The 17,260-nt window shown below is 48.0% G+C and overlaps 1 long non-coding RNA gene across 5 annotated transcripts in view; it reads left to right on the top strand.

Moving 5' to 3' along the window:
* Positions 1-16,722, top strand: part of LOC108626397 (uncharacterized) — a 131,911-nt gene extending 115,189 nt beyond the window's left edge. For 2 of the 5 annotated variants that reach the window (XR_003389382.1, XR_003389385.1), the window contains exons 6-7: positions 9,583-16,349; positions 16,570-16,722. This is a non-coding gene — a long non-coding RNA (uncharacterized LOC108626397). The remainder of the gene's footprint in view (positions 1-9,582; positions 16,350-16,569) is intronic. The other 3 variants (XR_003389383.1, XR_003389384.1, XR_001916689.2) reach the window with 3 other exon arrangements.
* The last annotated feature ends 538 nt before the right edge of the window (positions 16,723-17,260 follow it).

Here is a 17,260-nt window from a genome sequence, read left to right as displayed (position 1 = left end):
GCATTAGGCATATTCGCATAATGGTCGTAGTAAAGTTGGCCAGCCAGACGAACATTCGGCGCGTGGTGCGTGTCCCCGAGGAACGGTGGAACGGGTCGATGGGACTTCGAGCCGGAAGGAGAGAAACGGCCTGCGAGGACGACTCGACAGAATTCGACCTGCCGCGACTCTGACAAAGCCCGCTCCGGATTAATTATTGTAATTATATCACGACCCTCTCTGCTTTATTCTGCGAGCGCCACGTCCGCAGACGTTACGGCCAGTAATTGACCAGAGATGCGCGCGTGATCCTCCTGACAGAGTGGGCAGCAACGTCGAACGTGAATCTTGTTCCCCTCGGATTTTGTCAAAGACCCGGCCGGTCGTTAATCACGGTTTCAAACGTGTACAACATTGAATTATTTATTAAAGAATGGTAAAGACTGAAGCTAGAGAGAGCGAATGTACATGATGCAGGAAGGGATAATAATTCGAACGTAAGGCTGGACTTATTCCATCCTCGATTCCTGACACCTTCCAGGGACTTACGCTCGCGGGGCTGAATTCTGGACACGCTCGAGCGGCCATAGTGGACGGGACGATAAAAACCGAGAAACGTGGAGCGTTTTATTTCTTGGCCTCGGCGCGCGGCACCGGCACACGGTATGTGTGTTGTCCGTTCCCGTAGCTCTGCGAAAGCTCCAAGAAAATTCCGTTTACGGACAACGTGCCGCGCGAGCAAAGTTGATGGCCGGCTTCGGTTATCCGTGGTCCGTGGTGCGTGCGCGAGACCCACGGGACTGGACCATCTGTCCACCTACCGCCTCGAAACGAGCCGGGGTGGCGAGTGCCGAGATTTAGGCGGCATAAAATCGAACGGGAAGAAGCAGGAACAGAAATAAATTTTCGAGACTCCATGAAAATTGTGAAATATTTGAAAGCCGGTTTATATGCAACGAAGAGATGCTCTCGCGACGTTAGATGGCCGAGGAATTCTTTCGAGAATTAAGTCGTAGTCGAGCGTTGGGTAGGATCGAGCGTGTAAGCAATAGATGAACCTCGGATGATAAAACGGTTCGTGTAAAGTATCGCCCGCAATGTAAACCCGGAGAACGGAGGAGAAAAAAACTCGTGAAATGGAATCGAGGACCGTTTGTCATGCACGCTCGGAGCGCATGTAAGGAACCGTTGCGAGCGGGTAGCCGCGATATAAAAAAACGTTGGCACGGGGGGAGCGAGGAATCCGATAAAAATCAGAAGCGGTAGAAACTCGTTTCGAGACGCAATGTCCTGGAACCAATTAATGTCGTTAAATGTTCCTAGGAAAATGTGACAATTATCGCGATTAAATAAAAGGTCTCGCGTTACTGGAGCCGTCCATCGGTGATCGATAAATTGAATTATTTTATATAAAACTGGTTTGGAAGCGTACGAGTATTTTAAATCCCGATGACCGTGCTTTAGGCCACGGTTGAAAACGAAGGGATTCGCGTAGACTATGACCGTGGCTTAAGGGAGGTGGGCGAAATCCCGACGATAAGTCGCGGAAACACAGGGAGTACGGGCGACGCACATTCGCGATGCGTGCATGAAAGCTTCGGGGTGACCAGCACCACCCCCTGGGGACAGAGGGAAGGAAGCGAACGTGGAAGCGGGCAGCGAGGTTTGGATAGGACGCGGATAGGAGAAGGAAGAGGACGAGGAGAACGAGGAAGAGGGAGGTGGGCTGGCAGGGTCGTCTGGATGAGAAGGGCAGCGGGAGAGAGGGGCTGGGGTAGGAAAGCGGGTTGCGTCTGGTAGCGCGACTTGACCCCGGTTGACCCGAGACTCCTCTTTCCTCCTCCGCCTACTCTTCTTCCCACCATTCTACCCACCTTCGTCCACCCCGCGCGCGCGGTTCCCTCTAGCCTCATCCACCCCTGACGTTCCCTCCCTTCGCGTCTTGCCATCCCTTCGCTGCCATAGGTAATTATTGATGTGTCCGCCGCCGTCGCTGCCGCCGCCGCCGACACCACCACTACCACCACTACCATCGTTGCCGCCGCCGCCGCCGCCTACACGCTCTTCAGAACGGTACTACGCTGGGGACGAAGGGGTTGAGTAGATCGAGCCGGGGGTGCGTATACGCATCCGGCCTCAATGGACGTGTACGCACCAACACCCTCGCGAGTCACGCGAAACACGCCAAGTTCAGGTATTTCCTACTGCCGCTTCTTGAGGTGTGTTCGCCCGCCTCTCCGAGCAGAGATAACGCGTTCGTTCTTCTCAGTTTTCAAAACTTTTTCGTCTTTGAAACCAAAGGACTGATCAGATAATAATTGTAATTCGTTCTTAAGAACACAGTCACCGATTTTTGTTATTATATACCGCGATTGGTATTTAATCGCGAGAAACGACTTGTTTAGGAGACTTCGTCGAAGACTCCTTTAACGATATCGATCTACGTAATTACTCGTTGCGCGCTACGTTTGAAACTGCTTATTATATTCCGTGTTCATCCACGTGGATTTCTATGAAAAAGGAAGAGAATTAAAGGCCGCTTTGATGTTACACATAATTTTTTTTCTCGTTCCTTTTCGACGTTACCCGCTAACAATACCGGCACGGTTGAAGGGAGAGGTCTAGACACGGGGCTAGACAGTGTGCGTGTACGCAATGATATGCGCTCACCGTAAATGATTGCATGCACTTTAATACCTTTAAAGATAGAGCCGTTCAGCTATTTATCCAGTCCCGCCTTGCGCGCCGCGCTCGCCGATAAGATCCTAATAAATCAACTTAAACGTAAATAACAATGCGTAACTTCATCGACGACGTTTAACCAACAATTTAACTAACCGTACTAATTACGCAAACGTTTTCATTGTCCAGCACGTAGTTAAAACCGAAATTAATAAACCCAGCTAATTATAGGAATTAGTTTTCATTTCCTGCTTGTTATTTCGTTTCGTTATAATTTTTTATTAACTTCAACGACGTACGATAATAAAAGGTATAATGAAAGCTGGTGACTTGGTGTTGTCCGCCAGTCTGAACGATGACGGTAACAATCATTCGAAGAGAATGATCCTGCACCCACGGCAGCGTGGCGACGTGTCGGCCTTCGTGCTTGAAAAGCAGAGGGTAGACACGTAGTTATCGATCAAGTTAAGTCGACAAAATGGGTAGCCTCGTTAAGGAACTTCGTTACACCCGTTCCTCTCGCCTCTCATGCCGCACACTTGTTCTTCTTCCCTCGTACTCTATACCCAAAGTAGCTTTCAAACTCACAACTTTCCACTCTACAGTGAGTAGTGTATATCAGTCAAGTAGCAAGGTTATTAGGCGCCGTAATCGGCATTACGTTGTAGAAGCTTTCCGTCCCATTCATCCCAGTTTTACGATGAACATCCGTCGGTTCTTGCGTGTACGAAAATTCCCGGACTCACGGTTAATTAACAAATTCGCGTTTAATCCGAGCAGCCAATTTGTAACGAAGCAACTGGGATTGTTAAACAAGAAAGACTTTGATCTAACGAAGCTGTATTTTTTCTATGGTTAAAGTTTCACGCGTTCCCATTTGAAATCGGAGAAACTGGACCCCAGTGTAAACTTCTCGCTCGTTTTGTCGTTGGGATGAGGCACGACCGTGTGTGCAGCATCGCTCGCGAGGCAAAGATGTTTTAAGCGGCATTAATGTTTCAGACTTGGAACGCTGCGAAATCTCGGGCACACGCCGTCGATTTGTCTCAATTTCGCGTTCCCTCCGACCGGGATGTATGCACGGAAACTATACTCCTGTGTAAACGTTCCCTTTTCATCCCCCTCCCTATCCTTCGGTCCTTCCACCGTTGAAAAACACCCTTAACCCGTTTTTCCCGTCGTGATCGTACCGCTATGCATTTCGAATTATTAAATGAAACGTTCGCATCGCGTCGAACGGAGAATCGAAACATTCACTCATAATTATTCTCGATAATTAATAATAACAACAACTGCGTTCATCGTTGTTCCTTCGAAATATTCACCGAACTGATACGCTAAAACTGGGTAACATATTCAACTTTCATACCGTTAAAAAGGGCCAGAGAGTGCATCGCGGAAGCGGGGAAGAGAAAGAGAGTCCGACACGCGTCCATTCATCCCCGTGAATGCCACGTTTACATGCATAATGCCGCGACCGTAATGCGTTTACCACGTCAGCCGTGGCAGAATTATGCTACTGTTTAAAAAGAGCAGTTTCCCAGTGGTTACACGTGCAAAAGAAAAGAAATGAAACGAGAGAAACCGGTACACAGACCGGGACAACGCACAGGGATTGAAGGTGAGAGGACAATGTTCCCTGAATCGAATTAGAATCACGTGTAAAATTAATTTCTCTAATTAATTCGTTGTACGTCTTCGAAAAATTTCGTGGTACAACTAATTTGTCCTATCTCGCTCCGTATTTAACTTGGATTTCTGTGCTGTTTAAGAAGGCAATCTTGAAAATGTATTATCAGATTTAAATAGAGCCTCGCGACGGGACCCGGCAATACTTTTATTCATCACCGTAGGGTGGATGGGAAGCGAGAAACGGGAAGAGAGGCAGGAAGAACAGCGTTAAATACCCACAGCCCGACGCGACCCACTGGCACACTGTTTCCATGCAAATTCTGTTTACTCTTCCTCCTCCCTCGCTCCCCTGTCTGGCTCTCGCCCTCTTTCTCTTCAGCCCGCATCCACCGTCCCCTGTAAAAGCGAGAACGCACGTGTGCACATCCGGTTTCCATCGTTCCCCTTCCTGCCCCGCAGTCCTACGGGTTTGATCTACTCCACATTATCCCTCATTTAGAGTCGATTCCATCATCTTCTGCTCGACTCGGTTCGAGCAAAACAAACTTCGTTAACGATCGCCGAATGCGAACTATTAATTAATCATCGATGTCATTGTAGTCTTTACGAACAGTCCGGTGGATGCGAAATTGAAATCGTGCTTGCTTATAATTTTTTACGTCGATTATAGAGTTCTTAAAAATGAACGGGTCTCGTCGTTTGAAAATTGTCAGGGGGCTGTACGTTGAATTGATAGCGACAGTGGCAAGTCTATTTTTCTACCCACGGAACTGTCCGCCGATTTACGGCCGAGTTCTCCGGTTTTCGTAGCGTTTAAAACGCAACCGTGCAATTTTCTCGCGTGGTCGATGCAGCCCTCTCTCGAAACGTCTTTCGTGCCGACCGTGCGTCGTATCGTTGACTCGAACGGCGGCGTGCGGGGGTTGAAATGGCATGGTTAGGACAGGGACGGGGGGGCCCGGCGCGCGGGGTGGCGTCGGGACGGGAACAAGACGCCGCGCCGGGCCACGTTAGGTACCGTTTCGGCAGGGTTGCGTGAGAGCCCGACGAGGCCTCTGCGTGCGTCGCTCCGACGCGAGGTGGTTGAACCTCCACAAAAAGCTGGAAGCTCAAAGCTGCTCGGTGGTGCGGCCGACGATGCGATGGTGGTAGGACGGAAACGGGAAGAGAGTAGAGAGAGAGAAAGAGAAAGAGAGCGAGAACGAGAGGCCGGAAAGGCCGAGGGTTGGAGGCGGTGGTGGCAAAAGGAAAGAGGAAGGCTGACGACTTTCTATCTTTCTTCGTTCGCGTTTCTACCTCTTTCCGTCCCGACCTCCCCCGCCTCGCCTCTGTCCCTTCCCTCTTATTCTTCTTCTTTTTGTCTCTCTTTCGCTGAACCTGACGGTAGTGCCGGGTCATAGAAGTGGCTAGGATCTAACCTCATGGGACGGAGGATGAGGGTTTTGTGCGGTGCTTTCTACGTGCACACACGCCCACGCACGTACATCGTACGTACGTACGTACTCAGTGATGTAACAACCTCGACAATTTTTGGGTGTCCTCTCTTAAACACGAATTCCACGAAAAATAGCTGGCTCCAAAACTTATTACGTTCCTACCGCTTTTACCTGCCCCAACGTTCATTATTACATTTAAAAAAAAAAAAAACCGCTTGTTCCTGTTTTTTATATCTACAGTCTTGATTATCCTTCCGATGCAATTTAATTATTCTTCTCGAGCAGTAAAAATATACGAGATGTCTATGTAGCCCGAGTGTACACTTTCAATAACTCGATTTTCATCAATTGTATGGTTACCCTCGAGTTACGGCATTGTACTCAAGGAACCCGGACTGCCACTGTGGAGCCGTGTACGTGCATAACTGTACACAAGGGAGGGTTACGGTTCTCGTTCCTTTTTCCCAGTGTCCTTACGAAAAGGACATCTTTCTCTTTGTCGATGAAACCGAGAAACCCCGCTCCGTTCCCAACGTGAGAAACGAGCCGGGAGAAGAAGTAAGGAGGAAGAGAAGGAAAAAAATTGCGAGCTGGGTTAAAGGGGAGCTTGGCGAACCCGGTTCGTCGTTCTCATTATCGTCTCGACTTCGATTGTTCCGGCTCGCCGGGTACAGGTGCAACCAGGTACACGCTCTATTCCGTTTCCGTTCGATTCTTCCAGATCTATCGCGGCGAAGAAAGCGTATATACACAAACGTGCAGTAGCTATGTACAAAAAGAACTGACACATCGTTTACGTCGGTATTGAGACGCTTGGGATTAAAGTTAGTTTCTTCAATCAAAAATTCATCTACAAACGTGAACCGGTTCATCTACTAAAATATTGAAAGTTCGCATAAAAGGGGTACACTTTTCATGGTTGATTATGACGATTACGCTATGCGTCTATCATTCAGTGTTCACCTCCTTCGCTCGATCCGGCCTGTAACCTGGTAAAGCGCAGGCAAACTGCCAACGCAGTTCGCTCGAAACAACGACCGAGCAATGCTAGCCCTCTTTCCATGACTCTTTAGCCACCTCGCATTCAGCACACAGACGCGCTCGCGATTCTATATTAGCGTCGTACGGGCGTAAAGTGCAAAGGGGTGATCGTTACGTCGGTAACGACACGTGACGGTCTTTTTTAGAACGAGGCCACTAGATGTTCCGTGCTCCTCCTTACTTATCCAGTCGAGCAGTTTCACGCAGCCACACGTATTCACTTACATCGACGTCTATAACGCCGAGAGCCGTCGTTTGAAAATTATTCAAACGGCCGATCTGGTTCAATAGGAGAACCTAATGACACGGCACGATCCTCGTTACAATTGCTAACGTCCCGTGTCCCACTATAAATTCATACGTTCTTGAAATATTTTCGTGTCACGAGGCATCTTCGAGCCGTTTTTCCTCTTAAAATTATTATATCGAGCGTTGAACGGACAGGGGAAGGGGGGGGAGGATGGTCGGCCGGGACGGGGGATCAAAATTATGCATGGCACGGTCGTAGACGGTGTACGCCCACGTTTAAGTCGGTACGGTTCCATCTGCCATTTCAAGGTTGAAAGTTCTTCCGCGTGTGAATAAATGAAAAGCGTTCTCCCTGGACACGGTGCACCGAAACGACACTGACTTCCGTATTTATAAACTAAAAGCGTACACGTAGTAGGCCAGCCGGTGCTCGGCTAAAGAAATTCGCGACCGAAACTGCGTTACGAATGTACAATCTAATTTTCATTAGCCACTTTGAAACAAACAAAAAAAAAACCCAGCCGGGTCTCGAAAAACGAAGCGATCAGCTAAACGCTTGACAGAAATACTATTTTGTATATCCAACGCTCGTCAGTTTATCGAAAATAAATCTTGTGTGAAAACGTTGAATAATATATTCGTAAAACTACTCGGATCCTTTCACGTTGTATAACCGTGTACACGCGTGTAGCTTGTAGCTCGCGGAAAGAAACTTCCGCCTACCGTTTCGTCGTTGGTGGTTCTCCCACACGTGAATAAGTGAACAGCGTAGCGCTGCGTGTCCAACACATGCCTATTTACGCAGAGCATACACACGGACGGGTCGTCGGGCGTTTATGTGTGTCAGCGGTCGAGAGAGAGACCGAGTCTAGGCTCATTAATAATGGAGACAATTCTATTACAATGCGAAAAAGGGGAGAAACGGCACGGCCTGTGCGGTTAACACGGCGATGTCTACCGTGTGCGTGGCCGTGTGAATATCTAACTAGCTGTGTGAACTCGAGCACCCGGATGCGACCCTCGAATCGTTCCAATGAAACTGATCGATCGCGCAGGATCACGTTTTTAAGGACGGACCTGACCAAGATACTTATCGAGCCGCGAGCTCAACGGCCAGTGATCAGACAGGTGAATGACAACAGTTATTAATAAGAAGCAATTAAGCGGCGGGGTAATTCAACGGTGCGTTCGGTTTTTTACGTGAAAAGCTTTTAACGCTAATGCACTAAATGCATAATTAAAACGAATCAGCTATCATTAACTTTCTAAAACGGTGCGGCTCGCCGCGCAGCCCGATTCGTGACTTCGCGCTCTCCGGCAACAATTTTTCAACGGGCGCAAGCGAGGAAAAAGAAACCGGGCACAATTATGAAGATGAAGGGACTCGATCGGTGAGAGGAGCTCTGTGCGTACACGATACGCAATCACGGGTATACCTGTTTATGGGAGCCTCACGGGGTTAAGGAAGGTTAGAACCCGGGCCGGTCAAGACGAGATAATTGTGTAATGCGGCCAATTTGGAGAAACCTTTTTGCCTTGCGAATAAACCTGTGCGTACAGTCCCTCGCGAAACTACGTTTTTTATCATTCAGTGCACAGTTCTGTTATTCTAATGAAACGAAAAAAATCAAATGTATGATTCTGAATTGTATTCTGATTTAAAAAACCAGCAGATACTTGAGAATCTCATATCTGTACAATGCACACGGCGATGCCTAATTTATATTTCGCGCTGTAATCATCATACGTCTACTCGTCTTGCACTTTTATATATTCGTGGATTATTTATGGATTTCGTGAGTTCTGATACTTTCACGAACGACTGTACGTAGGTACAACTCGCGCGGGAGCTATCATCTTCTACGTAAAGCAGCGTAAGCACTTGTACGCGCCGTGTTCATAAGATAATTGCGTAATCTACTTGTGCGCCACAATCAACCCCCATGGACGGCGTCTCTTCTCCCCGACACCCCGGCGTCCCCTGTTTTCCTCATGTACGCGTATACATTGACCAGTTGCACGGAAATACACCCGGTATCGCGTTCCAAACTGATAACCAGAATTTACCGCGTCTTCATTAAATACAGTAGCCATAAGAAGCCCACGGCTACGTCCGAAACACGTTGCTAAAAAACGAACTCTGTTCTATTATACGCATTGTACGCTCGATTGGACGACAGTAAAAAATGTTCAAGCTAGCTTGCCTTTTACGTTGATACGAATTACGAACAAGTGTGGTTTATTAATACCGAAGAGAGTTGAGAGTCATTCGGCACGTTTCGAGGTCGCCGAGAGTATTGCACATCGGCGAGAACCGCGTGAAGAAATCAATTGGTCGCGCCTACTCGCGATCGGCCGATCCACTCAAGTGCGTTCGACGATTTCGACACGGGTATCTCCTGCGTACATTTGAATCATGAGAAACTCGAAAAGAAAAAAGACCGAGACATGATTTATCTTTCTTATGTACAATAGAAAGAATTCCCTATTTTTAAATTAATTATTGTTTAACCGAGTCGCCTCGGTTTTGATTCGTCGAGATGCTGACTGATTCTTATTCCAGCGGTCTATGTCTGGATCCGATCCCGGCGCCGTGGAAAGAGTTTCGAGGACACGCAGGACGTCTTGCGAAGCGCATCGAAGATGAAGATAGGGAATCAGAGGAGGCTCTCGGCTGGGGAGGCTGATGACGCCGGCCGGACCCGGACCTAGGTGCCTAGGTGGCGTAACGGAAGAGAAGTGGAAGTCTCTGTGGAAGGAGGCGCGCACAGACGGTGGTATCGACCGGTCCGGAATCCGGAGTCCGGACCTGCCTCACGCCACTCACTCTAACCCTAACCCTAACCTAACGCCGCCACATCGCCACCCGACCACCATCCACAGTGTCCCACTACCACACTGCACCGTCTCTTCGCCTCGCCTCGCTTCCTTTTCTTATTCTTCCGTTACAACGTCCACGCTCATAGCTCTTATTGTTGCCGTACTCCTAAGAGGTCGTACCACTGCTGCGACCGCACAGAGAACCGGCTAATTCCACGTGAAGAATGAACCTATTTTTTACAAGACCGATCATGCAAATTCAGAGATTCCAAACGGAAATCTGGAAACGTATTTCCAGACCTTTTTTTTTTTATGCACCACGAAGACAGAGTTTGTATATGGACAATGGGGAAACATGAAAATGTTTATTGTAGCAATGTATCTTATCGTATGAATCCGTTTCACGATCGTCGGTAAATAACTGGGCTATTTGCAGCCCGGTAGTGCTATCATAGACAATTACCAAAGCGGGCCGCGATTAAATATCAACGCTATCCCCCGACAAAACCGCGCGCGTTACACGCCCGTCGAAAGGTAAACGATATCGTAGATAACAGTTACGCGTAAACTTCATTTAAATATTGACATCGTTAGCAACAATGAGAGGGCTCTATGAGGTCGCGTTAAACATTTCGACGACGGTGTAAATAGCGAGCCGCGCGTCGATTCGAATTTCAATCGATTAATGATACATCCGCTAGCAAAAAGAGGTTCCGTATAAACGACTGCCGATTTCCATTTATTAAACGACAAAAGATAAACACACACGTTGCCCACTGATTTTTCACGCTGAATACCGCCGGTTCCGTTGATAAAGAATATTTATCGATAAGAATTATCCATTCGTCGTTGGGCATTTTCGTGGTACGATACGAAACGTTTATTTACACTTGTGTAACAGTATCTGTTACTTTGACTCGTTCTAATCCTCGCAACACCGTGTTAATTGCGGGCTAAGCGTGTTACCCATTGTTACAAGTTCAACCGCGTGCTTATGCGAATACGTAACAAACATAATTATTATCGCAGGCCTGTTCACACGATTTTGTATTATAATTATAAATTCGTCATGAATCTGTGAATCCTTGTCCAAGTTTTTAAACAATCCGAAACGACGCACGCCGGACATCCTTGATGTGACAAAACGAAGGAGAAGGGAATAAAAATGGGACAAGGCCAGCGTGGGAGAGGTCAGGAATGCGAATAATTTCTGGTAAACAGAAACATTTCTCGGCCAGCTGTCGTGATATAAAACCAGTTTGGTTATACGAGAGGGTGAAGTAGCGGCCGTTATCCGGGGTGGCGACGGTCGTCAAATCTCGGTAAGTGCACTCGTAGGAGGCCAGTTTCGGTTTCCCGTGGGTTCGGTGCGGGCGCGCGTGAGTTTAAAGGGAGCGAAATATCGGCGGCAACAAGGCAGTTAACGGTGCAGCGGCCGTCGTAAAGAGCGAGGGTAGGTAAAGAGACGCAGTAAAAGGGTGAGCTCGGGCGAGGATGCAGGAAGGTGCAGGCAGGTAAATTCCCATCCCTCGATAGTCTGTCGTTAAACAGAACCCCACCGCGTCCTCCCCCCGCGATACGGGGCCACAGAGTTGCGACGCAGTCTCTCCCCAGTCTAGACGCATTCTCTCTCTCTCACTCTGTCAGCTCACCGACACGCATTCATGGTCGTTCCGCCCTTACTCACACCGACGAAAATTTACTGCTCTATCCTATCCCTCCCTTCCTCTTTCTTTTCCGTCCCTCCTTTCGCTGTTAATGCCGCGCCGCGACTCTCGAACACGTACACACGCATAAAGATACGGCCCGTAAACCCCAACAAGCTCGAAGACTGCGGATTCGATTGTGTGCCGGCACACACCGACGCGCGGAACAAACCGATTACCACCACCCGCGGGATAACTTCTACGAGCATAATGAAAAGCAGATTAAAAACTTTCGCTCGAGTATGGCCGAGAACGACGCGAAACGATCGGGTAGGGTGAGAGCTCCCGCGGTCTGCTTTTCCACGTATACTATACTACTTCTTCTTCTTCTTCTTCTTCTTCTTCTTCTCCTCCTCCGTTGCCCGATACTGGTTAAGAGTTATCGAGTTGAGATAGGTCAGCTTTATGTACTACTTGCATCCTCAGCCGCTTGTTTGTCCTATAATCTGGCTCGGAATCCCTTTTAGGGTCATTGTGCGTACACGCAACGATCACGAGTACGTTCGTTCTTGATGAAACTCTCTCGAGATATTCCATTTGGATTATTTTAATTGGAAATGTATTAAGGAAAATTGACAGACACTCCGGATACTAAATTACTCACGTATTTCCATTTATGTCTATGTATAAAGGGCTTATCATGAAAATCGTTCGAGTGTTCTTTTCTCGTCGCGCCGCTACTGGCAGCGAGTATATTCTTTTGTGATTTTGTAGTATGGCATCGTTCATAGGTAGACGGGGGCGGAACCGGTAGCTAGAGGCCAGCGATATTTGGCATATCAATAGCGGATGGCGGCCACTCGGCCCGGTTCATTTGAATTTCAAAACCTTAAATACGAGCCTGTATGTATAAGATAAAACAGCCGATATACTGTTTTAATAAAGCCCATAGCTACCGTGTAATGTGCATGCCGGGCTGGAACCGTTTCCAGCTGGACGTAAGCAGACCGGCATCGAAGTTGACAATAAAAAATCACCCTTCGACCCTTTTTTCTCTCTACCCCGCATTTGCATCGAGTGCTACTTGACGATTTATCTTCCCTAAGCCAACGTCCAACCACTGCACTCATCGGATGGGACTTTTCTATCGCGACGACTCCGAAAGTTTAATCGCAGAATTAATTTAGAAATTCACAACTTTCCCTGTACTTCGTTTTCCGCGTAAAATTCCGCTTCATTTAAAAAAATTACACGATTTTAAACGTCAACGTGCAGAATTTCGTTCTTCTGTTTTTCGAAATCCGGCGAAGTTAGGGGTTAAGAAAAGCCAGAGGGAAACGTTGCTCCAAGACAATTTTCCCGCTACGCGTAGCATCCCTTCCGGCTGGCGGGCGTAGCAACGAAAATACCTACGAGAATCGGGCACGAATTTCGCGCGATCCGTACCGAAATCCGAACGGACAAAAGGTATCCGTTGCCGTTGATTGATCGGGATACTTTCATCGGGGGATCCGATCTTTCGGACACGTAGCCGCCTAACATCCCCTGCAGACCGAATTTTCCTTCTTACGTGCGCCGGAACGACGCACGTGCATCACCGCGTCGCAGGGTGCGCACAGACACAGGCAACTCGGCACATGCGTCACACACACACACACACACATACACACGCGTGCGGGATCTTGCAAGAACGGAAAATCGAGAGAGGAAGGAACGAGGGTGAACGAGATCAGAGGGAGAGAGAGAGGGCGGCACGCAGACACTCGCGAAATTACGACCTTCGCTTACGTCTGGATACATCGCTCGAGCGAACGAGCTAGCGCCAGCGGACGACCAGGGTTTATAGGGCTGGCGGAGCCGCGGCGAGGGGCAGGAGGTAAGGGCGGACAAGTGGCAAGAGGAAGACGGCGTGAGAGAAGCGAGCCGCGGGTGCGACGGAGACGGTAACGAGAAAGAGGAACGAGAGAAGGGGACGAGGGCTGGTCGGTGGACGGTAGGATGGGTTAGAGCAGGATGGTGGTTACGGAGACGCACACATCGGCGTGGTTTTACTGTTTCGGAAGTCTAGCCGCCCCCAGGCCATCCACCCCCCTTTCCGGCAACGCGGGGGGGACCTACCATCCACCCCGACGACCACCCTTCATCCTCTCATGGGGGTGGACCACCCGCTTATACGACCTTCCAGCCCCTTTGGCCAGACCGGCACACACCGAAGTCGTAAACCTGCACCTTGCTCTCTACCTCTGCCTCTCTGTTTGTCTCGTTCGCTTGCCACCACCCCCCGGACACCCTCCTCCCCTCAACTCTTGCTTTTGCTCTCTGTCCCCCGGCTCTCGTTTCCACCCTCGCCACCCTTGTCCGACCAGGCTGCCTGCGCTCCCCGCCACCCCGCGTGCCGGGTACCTCGCGCGTGGATACCTCGAATGCACCAGCTCTTTCTCATCGTCTGTCTGACACGCACGCACGCTATCGCTACCGCCGCGCTAGATGGATACAGATATGTACACACGTATTACACAGCCGCCCCGAGTCGCATAGGTGTTCGTGATCACCTTCGCTCGAACGTGTCACCGTCCGGCTTGTAATCTAAACTTTAATAACTAAATAAGATAATACGTTCTGTTTCCTCGAGCAGCACGCATATTTAAATAGTTCCACCGCGATACGCCTAAAAATTTCATCGTCGAGTAAAATCCCAATTTTTCACGATCGCACGGTCTTAAAGTTTACTAGACACAAGTTTATCCCCCCGGCCGCGCGGAGCAACTGAAATTCAGTTCGCGCCGACGTAGCTTAGTTTATAGCGGGATTTTAGATGCGTTTTCATAGAATTAATACAGAGTTTAGTTTTGCGACCATAAACTAGATCCAGACGGCAGTAAAGCGAACGAAATGGCCGGGGACAGCGCTGTCTCGCCGCGGGCCATTAATGGATCATGAGACGCGGCTAACTATAAATTGATAAGAGAACCTGACCTGCTCCATTAAGACCATAAACTTCCCTAGACTCCTACCGTCTTACCCATGTTTTTTCTACCTCCTTTTTTTACTCCTCCGCCTTTTTCTCGTGTCGTCGTGCCGCTTAAAAGTTACCGGCTGCGAAGTCGCTCCTTTGACAAAAAGATTGAAACCGGGCCACGTTTATTAGTAGTTTTACTCGGTTTTAAATTCGAGTTCATGCGCCTCGGGATCTGCTGTTGTTCTTGTTTGATAAAATAAGATGCAACGAAGACACGAGGGGAAAATAAATTCAATCGCCGTGTCCTTGGCGATTTTTCTTCGTCGCTTCGCGCCGAGTTAATTCTAATATAAAACAGTTGGTTCGCCGTGTACGCGGATCCGTCGCATAAATTCGGCAATGGAAGTATTCGGGGCATCTCTCCGATGCGAATCCAGTGGATTCTGCGGGCAGAGTGGCGGCGTCTCGTTAATACGGAGCCCAGAAGATGATAAACGAGGCCAACTTATATCAGTAGTCTCTGCTCTACGGTCACGACCAAAAAGTTTCGCCGGCCAAAGTGGCGGCGCCGCGCAAAGTCGGAATGAGATGGGGGTGGCGGCCCCGGACAAACGGAAGTGGCAAAAGGAGAACGAGGAGGCGAGGGCGGGTCGGTAAGCCGGTTTTCGACATTGACTAAACGAGATACGGAGACATGGCGTCCGAAGGAAGGATGGTAAGTACATCGACCACCCCCGTCCCATCCCTTACGAAGTACACTCCGCCTCATAAAGCGTTCACCGCTGCTAATATCTCCATGACGATTCATTTAACTACTTCGAACAATTCTATTATCGTATATTTGCAGTAACGTCCTCAGATTTTGCTTCACATCGCTTTTGAATATTTTAAAATTTATTTCCATAACATTGGCACAATAAATATTTAATTGGCAAACGTTTGCAAATATTGAAACATGACAGAGAGATCAATAATATAATTATTACTAATTATCTTGGATTTTAAATATTCGTTTTTCGTTGGGTATGCTGGACGGGACTGTACCTCGTTTAGGTACCCGCGTCAACCCTCTTTTAACTTCCCCTTGAATTCTCCTCCCGTTCGCCAGGACCCGTAGGCATGCAGCGACACCCTCTGCTCCAGGCTTCAAAGGGCACTAGCTGGTACTAGGAAGGAGCCCTTCTTCCTCTGATGCCACCCCTTGGACGTTATACACACTCTCTCTCTTTCTCTCTTCCCTTCTACTTCTAGAACCTTTCAACCGCCTCCGTCGTCCCTTTCTCAAACCCCATTGGCAATCATACTGCCATGGTATCTCCGTTGGAAAATGGCTACCTGACCTTCTGGCTTCTGGGACGTCTATCTGATAGTCAAATGGACAAAGGTAGAAATTTGTGTCGCGAGAAACTAGCGCATTCCGTGACTGATCGCTCGCCAAATTGCTCTTGGACGATTGTTCCGAGTGATAGATCCAGTGCCCACGTGTAGTATCAAACACTCGTTAATTTCAAGCCAGTGGAACTGATACACGTAATCAAATACTAATAAAATCAATTGTTCACTCGATTTATTTGATGATCCAACGATATTCAAATCCCAAACAATTCCTAATAAAATCTCCTAGCCTTGAACTCTCAAAAATCAAAAGTTCAAAATTGATTTTTCTATTTGGCTCGCAGTGCGGATAACGCGTGGCAAACCGCGCGAGGACGATTTTCTCGCGACCTCGATTCCAGCCTCGCCTCATCGTCGCCCTCATCGCCGACTTTACACGGTGGATGGGGGTTCCTCGTCGCCGGCATTTCGTGCCGTGAAAAAGAAATTTGTGGCATAATTTCGAATTTCTTGGCGCGACGGGTGAACGTCAGCATGTAACTTGCTTGCGATGCGTGACATGTGTAATAGGTACATTATAAGTGAACGTCAATCGTATCCAGCATAAATAAAAATCTTTACTTAAATGTCCACCATACGGTTTATTTGACGTTTAATATTAATAAAATTCTGCACAGTCTCATCATCATCATCTTTGAAGATGAAAGAACTTGAATTTTCTATTTCTCGGAACGACGATGCCCCAGCGTTAACGAATTTGTCCGAATGAACGTTTTTGATTGAATTGCAGATGTAATCAACCTTCGAATCGGATCACAGCCACTGGATGCATTCTGATAAATGTGATTGAATCAAAGCAGCGTGAATTAATGCAGCGTGAGTAACGCGAAGTTGAGATGGTAAAGTTGTACGCCAGGTATAAAGAACAGAAGCACAGAGGTAATTGAATTTTCCTATTTTCCCCGACTTACATCCTGCTCCTCATTCCCCTCTTTCGGGGAAACTCAATTATAGCGGCTAATTGATCGTGCCCTGCAATCCTTCCTGTTGGTTTAATTTTAATTGTTCGCTTATTGCTTTCATCTAGTTAGTTCAATTGGTGTAAATTATTTGCGTGCCAACAAATGATAGCGGTGGAGGGAACGGAGTGGTGGTAACATTAAAATGTCGTTGCAGTAGCAGCCGCGGGTTCCCTCTAATTGTACGCCTTAAATCATTTAGACTCCTCTTCTTATCGGCTCATTGTTTCAAGATCACACAAATTAGTATGAATCATATTACTGCATGTTTCATGTTCTCGTAATGGTAAACTCTATAAAGGTTTCATCCGAGATTTTCATGAAGCGTGAGGAGTACTTCGAGAAGTAGGAGATGATGTAACGAAACAGTGTCATATCTTGGCGATCGAATTACATAAGACGAATCCCGAGTTCGACGGTGCTATTAATTTTTTTAGGAAATTTCTTGTAACATGTTTTCGC

The sequence above is a fragment of the Ceratina calcarata genome, unplaced genomic scaffold (genome assembly GCF_001652005.2).
Source record: "Ceratina calcarata isolate Rehan_Ccalc_2016 unplaced genomic scaffold, ASM165200v1 scaffold399.2, whole genome shotgun sequence".
Lineage (NCBI taxonomy): Eukaryota > Metazoa > Arthropoda > Insecta > Hymenoptera > Apidae > Ceratina > Ceratina calcarata.
The sequence above is the reverse complement of the archived record's forward strand: the minus strand, read 5'-3'. Positions and strand labels throughout refer to the sequence as shown.